The sequence below is a fragment of the Mus caroli genome, unplaced genomic scaffold (assembly GCF_978045245.1).
Source record: "Mus caroli unplaced genomic scaffold, Mus_caroli_1 scaffold_10, whole genome shotgun sequence".
NCBI lineage: Eukaryota > Metazoa > Chordata > Mammalia > Rodentia > Muridae > Mus > Mus caroli.
In genome coordinates, this window is record NW_028227265.1 from 111196867 (window position 1) to 111212550 (window position 15684).

The window sequence follows — 15684 nt, forward strand, 5'->3', positions numbered from 1 at the left end:
ATATCTTCCTTGGGGAAAAAAAAAAAGACAAGACAAGACTATGAAGTTAGAATAGGAGAGCCCTGTACACATGGTGGTGAGATAAGCCACATCCACGCACAAAAGTGAAGCACAGGCCTTATCTTGTCTTACAAGTGTCACATAATACATAAAGTGTGTAAAAAGTGAAAGTAGAACACTTACAAGTAAATGTAGGGGGAAAATTTCAGAATATTGATCTTGACAATGAGCTAGTGTGACAGAAAAACACAGAAAGATGATTCCTCACTCATTTGAGTGACTTTGGGAATCAAAAAGACATCAAGAGATTAAGAAGATAAAACACAGAAGGGAGAGAAATTATGTAACATATGAGAGATGATGTGTAAAGGACACCTATAATTCCATAACTGAAGAAAAAATAACCTATTAAAACTATGTACAAGAGCAGGATAGGTAGATTAAAAATTAAGAATACTTGCTGCTCTTCTAGAGGTACTGAGTTCAGTTTTCAGCATCCACATCAGGTGACTCAAAATCACCTATAACTCTGGCCTCTGCTGCACATACATATGTTCAGGTGCACACACATAATATAACAATTAAAAGCCAAATAATTATCAGAACTTTAAATTTTATACTTAAATCTTTAAAAAATTAAAAGTAAAGTTGGCTGCATCATTTGCATAAATATTTCTCAAAGAACACACACAAATGATGAACACAATACATGGGAAGATCTTCATAATCATGAACCATTGAGATTGAGGTGTATCAAGACTACAGTGATCACCTTTCATACCAGCTAGGATGACCATGTCCAATATGATAGAAAACATATAGTTTTAGCAATGAGGCAGAGAAACTGGGACCGACCCATATGGATCTCACATATAATAATGAGAAATAAAGTAAAATGTAAACTTATCATGTAACTCAACAGTTCTTGTCTTGCGTGCGTCCGACTCGACCAGCAAGAACTACGCTGCAACAGGATCCTTCTGCACGCGTTTATTGGGAGAGCTTGATTGCAGAGGCGAAAAGCCCCTCAGCCCAGCCCTGGTGCTGCTTTATATAGGCCTAGGAGAGGCGTGTCTCACACCCGGATTGTGTTGTGTTTGGTTGATGCTTACAACCTCATTTGCATTCCTACATCTGATTGGTTACTTTCTCTCTTATCTGATTGGTTACTTTCTCTCTCTTCTGATTGGTCAATTTCTCTCTCTTCTGATTGGTCAATTTTGGTCAATTCTCAAAACCTCATCTTGGCAAAAAACTTTTCTGCCTATGTATGTGTGGTGGCCAGCAGAAGCCTGTGCCACTCTGCAACGGCACATGTGGCTTCCCACATCTCCCCCTTTCTGTTTTAATAAAATGAGACTGGACTAGGCCTGTGCAATTATGTCCATCTGCTGTGGCTCCTGTTTTAGGTCGTTCCTCCAATGTCACAGTCTTTTCCCGTCGTAGGGTAACCCTATCACCACCGGCCCCGTGCCTTAGGTTGGCCTGTGCATGAGGAAAGTTGCCCGTCTCTGGATACCCCAGTGCTGTGTGACAGTAACTGCTAAATGACCTAGGGCGAACTCTGCAAAAGAGGCCAGCCAAAAAATGAATTAGTGGGGAAATCATGATCACCTTGTCGTATGCATCAATGTGCAAGGGCTGATCAATGATTGTTGAGTCTCTCTCATGTGCAAGAGCAGAGAACTCAGATGCTGACTAATTCTTGAGCATAGATAACCAAACTTTGGGGTAGGCGCCGTTTTCAATAGTCAATAGTGCCTGAGTTATAATCACCTTGTCACGTTTTTGTTGTGTTCTAAATTTGCATACCAACCAGAGCATGAGCGCCAGTCCACAGCATATGGCAGCACGAAACAAAATCACTCCCACCCATTCCTTAAAGTAAGAGAAAGCAGAGGAAAGCCAAGAGGTAAAGTCTCCAAAGGTCACAGGTTCCACTCTGGTTCCATTAAGGTTCAGGATCTGTATCTGCAGCCTCTTCTGCAGCCTGTCCAGCTCCTGCGACCAGTTTCCCTTCAGATAATTCGATAGGTCTGTACTTTTAATAAAAGAATTATTAATATACCTATTGGGAGTAATGCATACATGCGGAGTGGATGCCTCACAACTCATTTGAATGACATCCATCATCTGTTCCATGTTATGCTGTAAAATATCCACTCTCTGATTCACTAACATTAATCCTGAGGCGATATGAGAATCCACCCTTTGCAGAGTGAGCAATGCCTCAGACTTTTTTTCTGCTATCTGACTTATGGTATCAGCACTATTAACTTGATTGGCCATAGCAATTCCTGCGGTAACCGCTGATGCTGCAGACACTACAATGGCAGTGACAATGGCAGCTGTGATTCCAAAATCTCTCTTCTGCCTAATTAGACTCATTATTGGGAACTTCTCTGGATCTGCCTCAACAGGTACAGGGACCAAGATTGGTAGCTGTACCACTAAGGCTAAGGATTTGGTTCCATTCCAGCATTGCGTCAAAAAACAAGTGATATTTGTACAATCTAACCATTCTGTATCATTTTGAAATTCAGCCAATATAAAGAAAAATGGAGGACTAACACAAACTTCTACTGGAGAGGTAGTCATATTTCTGATAACTCTATTAGTTGTCACATTATCTAAATGAGCAGAGGTATTGGAAAGTGTGGCAGAAACATTCAGTATCTCATGAAAGGTGCCAGTCAGCAGTGCAAAGGCTGACAGACTGGTACTAGCACCTGCCTCATTACTTAAAATCCATTGGTAATATGGCCAAATATTTTCTTTTCCTGTAGCATCTTCCTTATCATTCATTACAGAAAAATCTAAAGGAGGTGACAAAGCAAAACCCTTTGCTATTTCTTTTCGAGGAAAAATTTTTGATTGACAAGGTGAAAAAACTATAGGAATGTGAGGTCCGGATGACACCAGGGCACGCTGCGTTTAGCAGTAGCATTGCCAACAGGCCATCGTGATCTTTTGGGAATAGTCACCTTTCCCTTTATCATAATAGTGGTGATGTTTATAGGTGAAGTTATATTATTTCCAACATCATCTGAGCCTAATTGCGCTCCTTGGACGACTTGCGTTAAAGCATTAAGTAACACTCCAGAGCTCACTTTATTTTGGATAATGGGATCTGCCCAATTAGAGATAATCTTTTTCTTTAAAAATATACAGGGTGTAAAAGGTCTATCCACATCATGCACAAAGCATAGTGTATAATTTAAATGAAAACTCGTACTATTATACACCCGTGGCTCTTGAGGAGTTTGTCGTGCACAAGGCGCATCCAGAAAACATTCTGTTGCATAAAACAAAGGCAAGGTGGAAGAATTGGAATGTACCGGTAAAGGTACTGGCCATGATCTTACTATGGCCCACAAAGGTATACTTATCCCGGTCTCAATCATCAAGAGCAGGAATAGCAGGATCATCTTGGGATTCATCTTGCTCTTTCACGGTCCTTGTCAGTCGCGTCGGGACCCAAAGTGGATTTTCTTCACCCTGTGGAAAAACACAAATAGCTCCCTGGGATCTGATTAAGATAGGATCCGGGCCATACCATTTATTATCAAGGACATTTTTCCATTTGACCATTTCATTGGGCGATTGAGGCCATTGTCTGTGCCTTTCGGCTGGTGATCTTCCAGCATCATCCAATTTTAAAAAATTAAGAGTAAATATTGTAAGGAATAGAGCCATCTTTGGCGTCATAGCCTCTATTCCCCCTTTCTGTTTTTGCAAATATTGTTTCAAAGTACGATGAGCTCTCTCAATGATGCCTTGGCCCTGTGGATTATAGGGCAGTCCAGTAATATGTTTCACTTGCATTTGTTTGCAAAATTGGCTAAATTTAGAAGAAGTATATGCAGGACCATTATCTGTCTTTAGCACTAGGGGCTTACCCCATGCAGCCCAAGCCTCTAAGCAGTGAGATATGACATGAACTGCTTTTTCCCCTGACAAGGGAGAGGCATGTAGGACACCAGAACTGGTATCGATGGACACATATACATATTGTAATTTCCCAAAAGCTGGGATATGAGTGACATCCTTTTGCCAAACATCTAGGGGTCGCACTCCGGGAGGATTAACGCCCACGGAAGGTGCATTAATGAATTCTACACACCTACCACACTGTAGGACAATATCTCGAGCTTCTGTTCGTGTGAGCTTAAACTTTTGTCGTAATGTAGAAGCAGGGACATGATAAAGTTGATGAAAAATTTTTGCACTTTCTATAGAATTTTGTGATAGGAAAACCGTATCTCTGGTGGCTGAATCAGCAATTGCATTACCCTTAACCATAGGTCCAGGTAATGATGTATGTGCTCTAATATGTTGAATATAAAAGGGATGCTCACGCATCAAAATACAATTTTGTATTTTCATCAAAGTTTCAGTTACTGGACTAGACTGCTTAAAATTTCCAACAGTCTCTAACATTAGTACAGCATTAACCACATAAACAGAATCAGAGATAATATTTATGGGCATAAGAAATCTTTTAAAGACTTCTAAAACCCCCAAACATTCTACCAATTGAGGGGCTCCTGGTGTAAATTGCAACCTCACATCCTTTTCATTAATCACATAACTTCCAATTCCTGTTTTGGATCCATCCGTATAAATATCAATGGCTCCCTTTATAGGAGTGTTAGCCGTTACCTTTGGAAATATCACTGGATGTAATAACAGAAAATGTAATAAAGGATGTTTAGGATAATGATTATCAATTAAACCAGAATAACTGCATCTAAGAATAGCCCATTCATCTATAGTTGCACACAATGTTTGCATTTGTGCAGCAGTATAGGGGACAATTATGCTATCCGGCATTTTTCCAAAGTGAGTAATTGAACTTTTTATGCCTTTATGGGCCATATTTGCCACCATGGTGGGATAATGCTCTATAGTCTTATTAGGGGATATATGTGGATGTATCCATACTAGAGGACCATCTTGCCATAATACAGCAGTTGGCAAATTTATGGTTCGTAATATGCATAGGCAAAAAGGTTTTTGCTCATTTATACGATTTAGCTGTGCTGTTTGGATTGCTTCTTCTACCTTCCTAAGAACATCAGAAGCCTCAGGTGTTAATTGTCTCAATGAGGTAATATGTGATTCACCTTCTAAAATTTGAAATAGAGGTTTTAATTCCGAAGTAGGGATCCTTAAATAAGGTCGAATCCAATTTATATCTCCTAAAAATTTTTGAAAATCATTTAATGTCTTTAGATGATCTTTTCTTATACTAATCTCTTGTGGGGTAACACACTGTAAAGTAATAGTGGCTCCTAAAAATTGACTAACATTAGACTGCTGCACCTTTTCTGGTGCAATAATCAAGCCATTATTTTTTAAAGTTTCATTAAGAAAGCCATAAGCTCGCTGTATACTTTCTTCTTCGGGTCCACAAATCACAATGTCGTCCATATAATGACAAATTTTTTTTTTTTTTTTTTTTTTTTTTTTTTTTTTTTTTGGTTTTTTTCGAGACAGGGTTTCTCTGTGTAGCCCTGGCTGTCCTGGAACTCACTCTGTAGACCAGGCTGGCCTCGAACTCAGAAATCCGCCTGCCTCTGCCTCCCGAGTGCTGGGATTAAAGGCGTGCGCCACACAACAAATTTTTAAGGAGGGGAAACCATCTCTAACTGGTTGTAAAGCTTTTCCTACATATATTTGACATATGGTAGGGCTATTTGCCATTCCTTGGGGTAACACTCGCCATTGATACCTTTTATCAGGCTCCATGTGATTAACAGAAGGTAGGGTAAATGCAAATCTAGGTTTATCTTTCTCGTTTAACGGAATGGAAAAGAAACAATCCTTAATATCTACTACTATAATTTTCCAATCCTTAGGTAGAGCTGAAAGTAGGGGGAGTCCTCTTTGTACAGGACCCATAACTTGCATTTGTGCATTAATGGCTCTGAGGTCATGTAACAATCTCCATTTACCTGACTTTTTCTTTACAACAAAAATAGGGGTGTTCCAGGGTGATTGTGTGGGTTCTACATGTCCCAAGTCTAATTGTTCTTGTACTAATTCTTTAGCTGCTTTTAATTTCTCAGAGGATAAAGACCACTGAGGCACCCACACCGTGTCCTCTGTATGCCACGGAATGGGCAAAGGCTCCTCAGTGGCCCCTAGAAAAAACCCAGCCCTGTCTTATCTGCTTTTACTGTGGCTTTAACTGGTGAAATTCTACCTTGTAAACTTTTTCCTAGACCTAGTCCAGGTATATATCCCATTCCTTTCATCATTTCCTTGCTTTTCTGAGAATAATCATTTGTCAGTATAAAGTTCATGGCTGACATCACATCTCTTCCCCATAAGTTTACAGGTAAAGGGAGTACATAAGGTTGAAAAAGCCCTGTCCTTCCTTCTTTATCTTTCCATTGTAAGGATTTTGCACTTATAGTTGGGGTAGCCTCATATCCTAATCCTTGTAAGCTATGTGATGATTGATTAACAGGCCAAGGAGCAGGCCACCAATTACTAGATATAATGCTTTTATCTGCTCCTGTATCCATTATACCTTGAAAGGTTTTTCCTTCTATTTGTAAAGATGTGTACTTTCTTTTCAAACCTATTCTTTCTACCCTTTGTACACTGCTTTTGCATATGACCTGTTTTCTTGGGTTCGTTCATGTTGTTTAGAATGACTCCAACCTTGAGTTTCCAATTTTAAGCTAACTTTCTGTTACAAGCAAAAGGCTGCCTGCCTCTTTAAAAGCTCCATTTGCAATCGGCCCTCAACAGGGCTTTTTCAGCTGTACTTGACTCCCAGCCACTATGCAGCTAACTTGTCAATTTTTGCTGTGCAGACTGAGACTGCTTTTTATTATTTTTCAACATGAAACACAGAACAACAATCATTCAATCATCCAAACATGAATTGACAAACATATAGACAATTTGGTGCACCAAAAACAGACAATAGACAGCTCAAAGGGACACAGATATCCTAACCAGAGCTAAGAATCTCTCCATAGGAGTCAGAGAGGAAGCAGGACGTCTCCCGTTTTCCTTCTGTCCCTAGGAGGGCTCTGAAATAGCTTATTTTCATTTTTTCTCTTTCTTCTGGGAATTCTGCACAGTGGCTGCTTCTAATAGTTACTCCTCTTTCCCTGAGAGCTATCGTTAAGCCTTTGATGAAGGCTGCCTCTTTAGTCAAAGTCCTCGAGAGGAGGGTAAATTGACTTAATTTTTTGTTCTTCATTTTTTATATTATCCTTTATATCTTTATATTATCCTTTGTATCTTTATATTTTATATTATCCTTTGTATCTTTATATTTTATATTATCCTTTGTATCTTTATTTTTAGCTTCCTTTCTTTTTCTCTCTCTTTTTTTTTTTTCTTAAGTTACTTATTTTTCTACACGCGTCTTCTTTTTCCTTTCTCTCTGTTTCTGATATGCCTTCCTGGTACTCCTACACCTACTGCGTAAGAAAGCATACCTCTCAGAGACTTACCTTAATTTCTTTATACTTACCGGTACCACCGTTCCTCAGCTGAAGAGTTCTGAATCCACGCAGTTGAATCCTTCTCAGCAGCCTGTTTTGCAGGAACACTTTATTAACACCGCTCCTCAGCTGAAGAGTTCTGAATCCACGCTGGATCCTTCTCGGCAGCCTGTTTTACGGGAACCTTTATTAACCGCTCCTTCCCCGCGATGCAGTTCTGAATCCTCCCTGTAGCAGGGGGTCTTCGCTCGTGCCTGAAGATGTTTCGTCCTGGGTTCTCGGCACCACTTCTTGCGCGCCCGACTCGACCAGCAAAAACGATGCTGCAACAGGATCCTTCTGCACGCGTTTATTGGGAGAGCTTGATTGCAGAGGCGAAAAGACCCTCAGCCCAGCCCTGGTGCTGCTTTATATAGGCCTAGGAGAGGCGTGTCTCACACCCGGATTGTGTTGTGTTTGGTTGATGCTTACAACCTCATTTGCATTCCTACATCTGATTGGTTACTTTCTCTCTTATCTGATTGGTTACTTTCTCTCTTATCTGATTGGTTACTTTCTCTCTCTTCTGATTGGTCAATTTCTCTCTCTTCTGATTGGCCAATTTTGGTCAATTCTCAAAACCTCATCTTGGCCAAAATCTTTTCTGCCTATGTATGTGTGGTGGCCAGCAGAAGCCTGTGCCACTCTGCAACGGCACATGTGGCATCCCACATTCTTGTACATATATCCCAAAAGTACTGAAAATGAAATGAATTGGATATTTGCATCCTGATGCTTACATGAGTGTTGGTCACAAGAAACAAAGGCAAAATATCCCCAAGTTCTATGAGCAGAGGAATGACTGTACAAGACACCAGGATGGCATTCAGCTTTGGAAATGACTGTCTGTCAAAGATGAATGTGAATGAGCTGCTTACGAAAGGACAGATGCTGTGGGATTCCATGCATATGATGTGCTTACCATAATAAAGTCAGAGAGACAGAAAATAAAATTAAAGTGACAAGAAAAGGAGGAGATGAGAAACTTGGGGACTTGTTTCATGGGCACAGAGTTTCTTGCTTTGCTTGATGAAGGGTTTTGGAGAGATGTTGGTTTCATAGCAAGGCAGATGTAAAGGCACTTAAATGATTAAAATATTTGTTTTTGTGCTCATCTATTTTTCCACATAGACCGATCAGGGAAAATGACAATTAAGAGACTCCAGGTTGGTCCAGATGTTTAATTTCAGACAACAATTTTGTAAGACAGCTTTATAAACTGCTCTTAATGTGTTCCAAAAATATTAACACATACTAGATCTAATTAATTAAAGGAAAATATAGTCCCAACTCAACACTCAATACTCTTGTTTTATAGATTTTAGAACTCTGATATTTGAAACAAAATTCACTTGAAACTATGGGATGCTGAGTCATCAAACTCTATGGTTGCTCAGCAGAACAGATCTGGTATAAAAAAAGACAGGGGTGGGTACTATGGGCATCTTAGTTTGTTCCTTTTAGTCATGGCTGCTTTGGATGTTCTGGGTCTAATGATTTTTCTAATGAATTTTAGAATTGTTTTGTTCACTTGTGTAAGGACTAAGGTAAGAGTTTTACTGAGATTGGATGAAGTTTACCTATGAATTTTAGTAATATGGGCACAGCCACAGTATTTGTTCTGCCAATTTAAAAACACTAGCTGAGTCTTTCTGTGTTTTCATGTTTCAGAGTTATGTCTTCAGAGCACTACAGTTTTTGTTGTAGTGATATTTACCATTACTGTTTAAACTTAGGCCTATCTATTTCATTTGTTGAAGCTATTGTGACTGGGGTTGCTTTCCCTAGGCCCTTCTCAGTGAGTCTGGTATTGATGGATAGAAAAGATGATTATTGTTTATTGGTTTTGTATCCTAATACTTCACTGTAAGTATTAAGCTGACTTACAAGTCTTCTGGGTCTGTTAACTACAGGTCATGGCATCTCTGAGCATAAATTAGCCTCTTCCTCTACTATTTGAAACTCTTTTAATTTCTTTTTCTTGCCTTGTTGCTTTGGCTAATGTTTCAACTACTATGCTGAGTAGGAATAGTGAAAGCATACATTTGTTCTCATTTCTGATTTTAGAGGGAATATATTTAATGTTTGTCTATTCAGTATAAAGCTGCTATAGGTTTGACAAACATAGCCTTAAATTTGTTCAATTTCATGCCTTTTTGAGTTTCTTCAAGGGTTTTATCATGAAGAGTTTGGGAATTAGATGACAGTGTTTTTCTTCATTTATTGTGATGATGATGCAGGGCTTTTAATTTCTGTCTTTGATGTCATTATTTAGACAGGTTGAGTCTTGAATTCTTATAATTGAATTTAGTTTGCTGCGATTTTATTGAAGTGTTTGAAAATATAGTGATCAAGGAAATGGAATTATACATTTTTGTTAATCCTAATCTACTTTGGATATTAGAGTGATAGAGGCTTTGTAGATTAAGCTTTTTTTAATTTTTAATATTTTTTATTACATATTTTCCTCAATTACATTTCCAATGCTATCCCAAAAGTCCCCCATAGCGCCCCCCACTTCCCTACCCACCCATTCCCATTCTTTTGGCCCTGGCATTCCCCTATATTGGGGCATATAAAGTTTGCAAGTCCAATGGGCCTCTCTTTCCAGTGATGGCCGACTAGGCCATCTTTCGATACATATGCAGCTAGAGACAAGAGCTCTGGGGTACTGGTTAGTTCATCATGTTGTTCCAACTATAGGGTTGCAGATCCCTTTAGCTCCTTGGGTACTTTCTCTAGCTTCTCCATTGTGAGCCCTGTGATACATCTAATAGCTGGCTGTGAGCATCCACTCCTGTGTTTGCTAGGCCCCAGCATAGTCTCACAAGAGACAGCTATATCTGGGTCCTTTCAGCAAAATCTTGCTAGTGTATGCAATGGTGTCAGCATTTGGAAGCTGATTATGGGATGGATCCCTGGATATGGCAGTCTCTAGATGGTCCATCCTTTCATCACAGCTACGAACTTTGTCTCTGTAACTCCTTCCATGGGTGTTTTGTTCCCAATTCTAAGAAGGGGCATATTGTCCACACTTTGGTCTTCATTCTTCTTGAGTTTCATGCGTTTAACAAATTGTATCTTATATCTTGGGTATCCTAAGTTTTGGGCTAATATCCACTTATCAGTGAATACATATTGTGTGAGTTCCTTTGTGATTGTGTTACCTCACTCAAGATGATGCCCTCCAGGTCCATCCATTTGGCTAGGAATTTCATAAATTCATTTTTTTTAATAGCTGAGTAGTACTCCATTGTGTAAATGTACCATAATTTCTGTATCTATTCCTCTGTTGAGGGGCATCTCTGGGTTCTTTCCAGCTTCTGGCTATTATAAATAGGGCTGCTATGAACATAGTGGAGCATGTGTCCTTCTTACCGGTTGGGACATCTTCTGGATATATGCCCAGGAAAGGTATTGCTGGATCCTCCGATAGTACTATGTCCAATTTTCTGAGGAACAGCCTGACTGATTTCCAGGTTAAGCTTTAGAATGTCCCCTGCTTTTGTATTTCACATAATAAGTTGAGGAGTATTTGTATTAAATATTCCTTAAGAGTTTGTTAGGTTTCAATAGTGAATCTGTTCAGTTCTATGCCTTGGTTCTTGGGAATGTTTTCTTTATTAGTACTTTATTCTTGTTGTTTGTTACTGATTGTTACTGATCTGTCTATTGATATTTTCATGGTTTAACTTTGAAAGCATAGGTGTGTCTATACATCGATCTTTAAAATATTCTGCAAAGTCACAGCAATTAAAACAGCATGAAATCGTCACAAAAGGCAGACATATAGATTAGTGAAAGAGAATAGAAGATCTAGAAGTGAGCCTATGTAGCTACAATACTATCGATTCTTCAAAATGATATAGTAGAAAGATATCTACTCAATAATGGCTATCATCAATAAATCTGAAAACAAATGTTGGAAAGGGTGCGGGGAAAGTATAACACCTATTCTTTATTTACAGTAGTGTATATAAGTACAGCCACTATAAAGGTTCCTCAGAAAATTATAAATAGAAGTACTATATGCTACAACTATACCACACCTGGGCATAAGTCCAAAGATTTCATGACCTATCATAGAAAGAGTTGGGGACCCATGTTTGTTACTACTATAATCATAAGAGCAAAGAAGTGAAGCCAACTTAGTTATCTGTCAAGAGATAGATAATTAAAATATAGTGCATATACGCAATGCAATTTTACTCAACTGTGATGAACAATGAAATAATACAACTTTTATAAAGTTAGATAGATTTAAAGACCATAAAATTAAGTGAGGTAACATAAACTCAGAAAGACAAATACACATGTTCTTTCTCATATATGAATCATGGTTTGTGATGTAGCATACACATATGTAAACAGCTATAAGTGTGAGTAATGTTTAAAATCAAGAAAGGAGAGCAAGAAAGGGTAATATGGGTAATGAGGAAGAATGAGGAGTGGGCTAAAGGACACTGGGAAATGAGGAGGAAAAGAGTTTGGTGGGTGAAGATAGAAAAGAGACACGGCCAACAGAGTTGAAAGAGACTGGAGAAAGCAAAATCATTGTTTCTAATATTTACATTACATATCTTTCCCTTATACATAGTTGAGAAAAAGCTTCAACAAATGATATATTTAAAACTGTATGTTCATATGTAGATATCTGAATTATATTCTTATACATCACTCTGTAGAAAGAGAAAGTAAAGGTAGGCCACATGTCATGTTGTAAGTCCTGAAACATTGAACCTTGGAGGAAAATATACAAAAATACAATACAGGCACAGAAGTTAACTTTCTAGTGGGACTCCATTTGGTCCAGATGTAAAAAGGAGCATTTGCACAAAGGACTGAATCAAATTAAAAAATATTCTTCCCTGAAAAAATAAGCAGTTGACAGAGCGAAGAGACTGAATTAAGAATAGAAGAGGGCTTTTTGCTTTTCTGGGTGCTATTCCCTCAGACCGTCCAACGCAACGCGCGAGTAGCATGGCACGGATTCCTCCCGTACTCTCGGGCACTGCTATGAGCAGTGTCACCCTTTACACCAGAAAGCTGGCGGGTACTATGGGGAAAAAATACAAAACAAGAAGTGGTGGAGGTACTAGAAGAAGAGGACGAGGAATATGTGGTGGAAAAAAAATTCTTGATCTGTGAGTTGTCAAGGGCAAGGTGGAATATCTTCTAAAGTGGAGGGGTTTCTCAGATGAGGACAACGCTTGGGAGCCAGAGGATCTGGATTGCCCTGACATTATTGCTGAGTTTGTACAGTCACAGAAAACAGCTCACGAGACAGATAAATCAGAGGGAGGCAAGCGCAAAGCTGATTCTAATTCTAAGATAAAGGAGAGGAAAGCAAACCAACGAAGAAGAAAGAAGAGTCAGAAAAGCCACGAGGCTTTGCCCGGGGTTTGGAGCCAGAGTGGATTATTGGACCTGCAGACTCAAAGGAGAGCTCATGCTCCTGATGAAATGGAAAAATTCTGATGAGGTTGACCTGGTCCCTACCAAGGAAGCCAATGTCAAGTGCCCATAGGTTGTCATATCCTTCTACGAGGACAGGACCTGCAGACTTTGAACCCAGAAACTGCTTGTGGGAGGTTCAGTTGCTGACAGCAAAAATTCCATTGAGTTAATTCAAGGATTGAATGACTTCACAAGCCCTGGTCTCAGGAGATTAACTTTCATATTGGGGTAGTGGTTCACTTGAGAATACAAGATCTTCAGATTAACTGATGTCCAAAATACTGTTTTGAATCATGGGATCCATCAATTTTTAGTATTGTCTATACCTACAAATAGAACTACATTGTAAAATCTTTTTCATCATGTGTTAAGATGTATGTGAAAATTTCTGTTTAAGTGTAAACTTCATACCATACTGTCAGTTTTTGTCTTAATAAAATAGATTTCAAAAAAAAAAAAGAATGGAAAAGAATCTTTGCCAATAATCACCTATCTGGTTAGAATTTTTTTTTGTCACTTTGACACAATCTAGAGTCATTTGGGAATAAGAAACCTCAATTGAGAACATGTCCCTAACATATTGGCCTGTTGGGTATTTGTTTGATTAATGCTTGAGGTGGGAAGGCCCAGCCCAGTAAGGGTGGTGCCAAACCTGGGCAGGTGCTTTGGGCTCTATGTGAAAGCTATAAGGAGCAAGCCAGTATATAGTGCTCCTTGGTGGCCTCTGTGCCAGCTGCTTCATCCAGTTTCCAGCCATGCTTGAGTTGCTACTCTGCATTACTCAATGGTAGACTTAGGATGTGGGACTGGAAGCTGAGATTAGCCCTTTCCAAAGTTGCCTTTGCTTATAATGTTTCATCACTCCAGTAGAAACCATTATCAAGACACTCATGTCACAGATGATTCATACTTAGATATAGTCTAACTATATTAATTTAGTCTAACTACATTAAAAGTATGAAACATTAAACTTCAGAAGCTTCATTAACTCAATCAATAAACAAACAAACGGAGATGAACAGATACTTCAAACAAAGGCGAATGACCGTAGTCACTAGGGAAACACAAGGCAAAGTTACACTGAAGTCCTATCTCACTCCAGTCTTTAGGTTAACAGTAAGATAACAGATGGGGGCTGGGGAAGTAGATAGTGGCAAAGGTTCAGTAATTTGAAGAGGAGGAAGAGGAGGAGGAGAAAGAGGAGGAGGAGGAGGAAGAGGAGGAGGAGGAGAAAAAGGAGCACAAAGTCTCAAAGAAAGCATTCATTAAGTAAGAGTAAAAGGAGTCACAGACAAAGAGAAAAGAAATAAGACGTCGAAAACAATACTGTCAGAGTTCTTCCTTAGTGTTATCAAACTACTATGGAAGAATGCTGTAAACTTAATGAACTGGATAAACACAGATCCACACAGAGACACTCAGGTCTCAGCTTCAGAGAGGTAAAAGGAGGGAGTATGGAGGTTGGCCAGAGCAGCAAACCCAGCAAAATTGTATATCCCATAGTTATGCTATGCTTTGGATCTTAAGTGTTCTCCTGAGTTAAATCTTGTCACAGGTGTTGAAAGATTGATTCACAGTTGGTTGTACCATTGAGAAATGGCCGAAACTCTAAGTAGGAGTGAGATTAGTGAAAGTAGAGATCAGTGGACTGTCCTCTCCTTCTTCATCCCATTTTTCTTCCTTCCCTTCTCAGCTGCCATGAGGGGAATTGCAATGCTTTATGACATACCTTCCCTCCAACCATGGTATTTGCCCATGAGCCATGACCCTAAATGATGAGGTCAAGCAAGCATGGACAGGCACTTTCGAAACTGTAAACCAGAACTAATCTCTGCTCATTTAAGTTGGGTTCTCCTGGTATATTGTCACAGTAACAGAAAGCTGCTTGGTACACATATCACTCCTAGGAGATTCTCTTAAAGACTATGTGAGTCTCCATCCTGGCTCTTTGGAGTTTAAACATCAGGAAGTGGCGTAGGCCTGGGCACTGTTGGTAAGTATAGTTTCTTCCATGATTGACATAGCCACATTGGATGTCAATCCTGGTACTCAGTTAGAATCACAGTGGTACTTGTTTCTAGATAGCTTTCCTCCGTGGACCTCCCTTGTTCAGATCAGTGCCAGAATAGCTTACTGTCTGACTCCACCCCTACTGAGTCTTATGTAAGAGACATTGGTCTCATCCTGTTGACTAAGACCATGATGAAGAGCTACAGACTTACAGCCTTATCATCTCACCACACGAGTTTCCCTCCCTCAAGAATGGCAGCCACACTCTGCCTATTCAATGTCTGTAACTTACGGTGGATTTGTCTCTGCTTTTTTCTCTCACATGGAGTCTCTGAGGGGGTTTATCTCTGTAGTGTAGAGATAGATAAAGAGTGTGTTCACTTGCTGGAGCTGCCATGAATTCAACTTGCCTGCACCTTGATTTCAACTAGGGAGATTCAAGATCCCGATTTTCTACTCTGCAGAACTGTAGAAGTTCATGCTGTTTTGGCCACCAAATATCTGGCAAGTCACAGCAGAAGTAGGAACCGGATGCAAATATTGATCTTTATTAATGAGCCATAGAAATGATTTTCTGAAATGTGGCCTCTTAGCCTTCAAACTTATATAAACTAACTTTTGCCTTTAACATTTTTAAGTAGAATGCTTAATTCCTTGGAAAATCATATTGGCAATTTTTCTTTAAAAAAAAAGGATCCTGCAATTCTAA

At 39.3% G+C, this 15684-nt stretch overlaps 1 pseudogene; it reads left to right on the top strand.

Moving 5' to 3' along the window:
- The window catches only part of LOC110300125 (chromobox protein homolog 3 pseudogene), a 30605-nt pseudogene extending 17528 nt beyond the window's left edge, over positions 1-13077 (top strand).
- The last annotated feature ends 2607 nt before the right edge of the window (positions 13078-15684 follow it).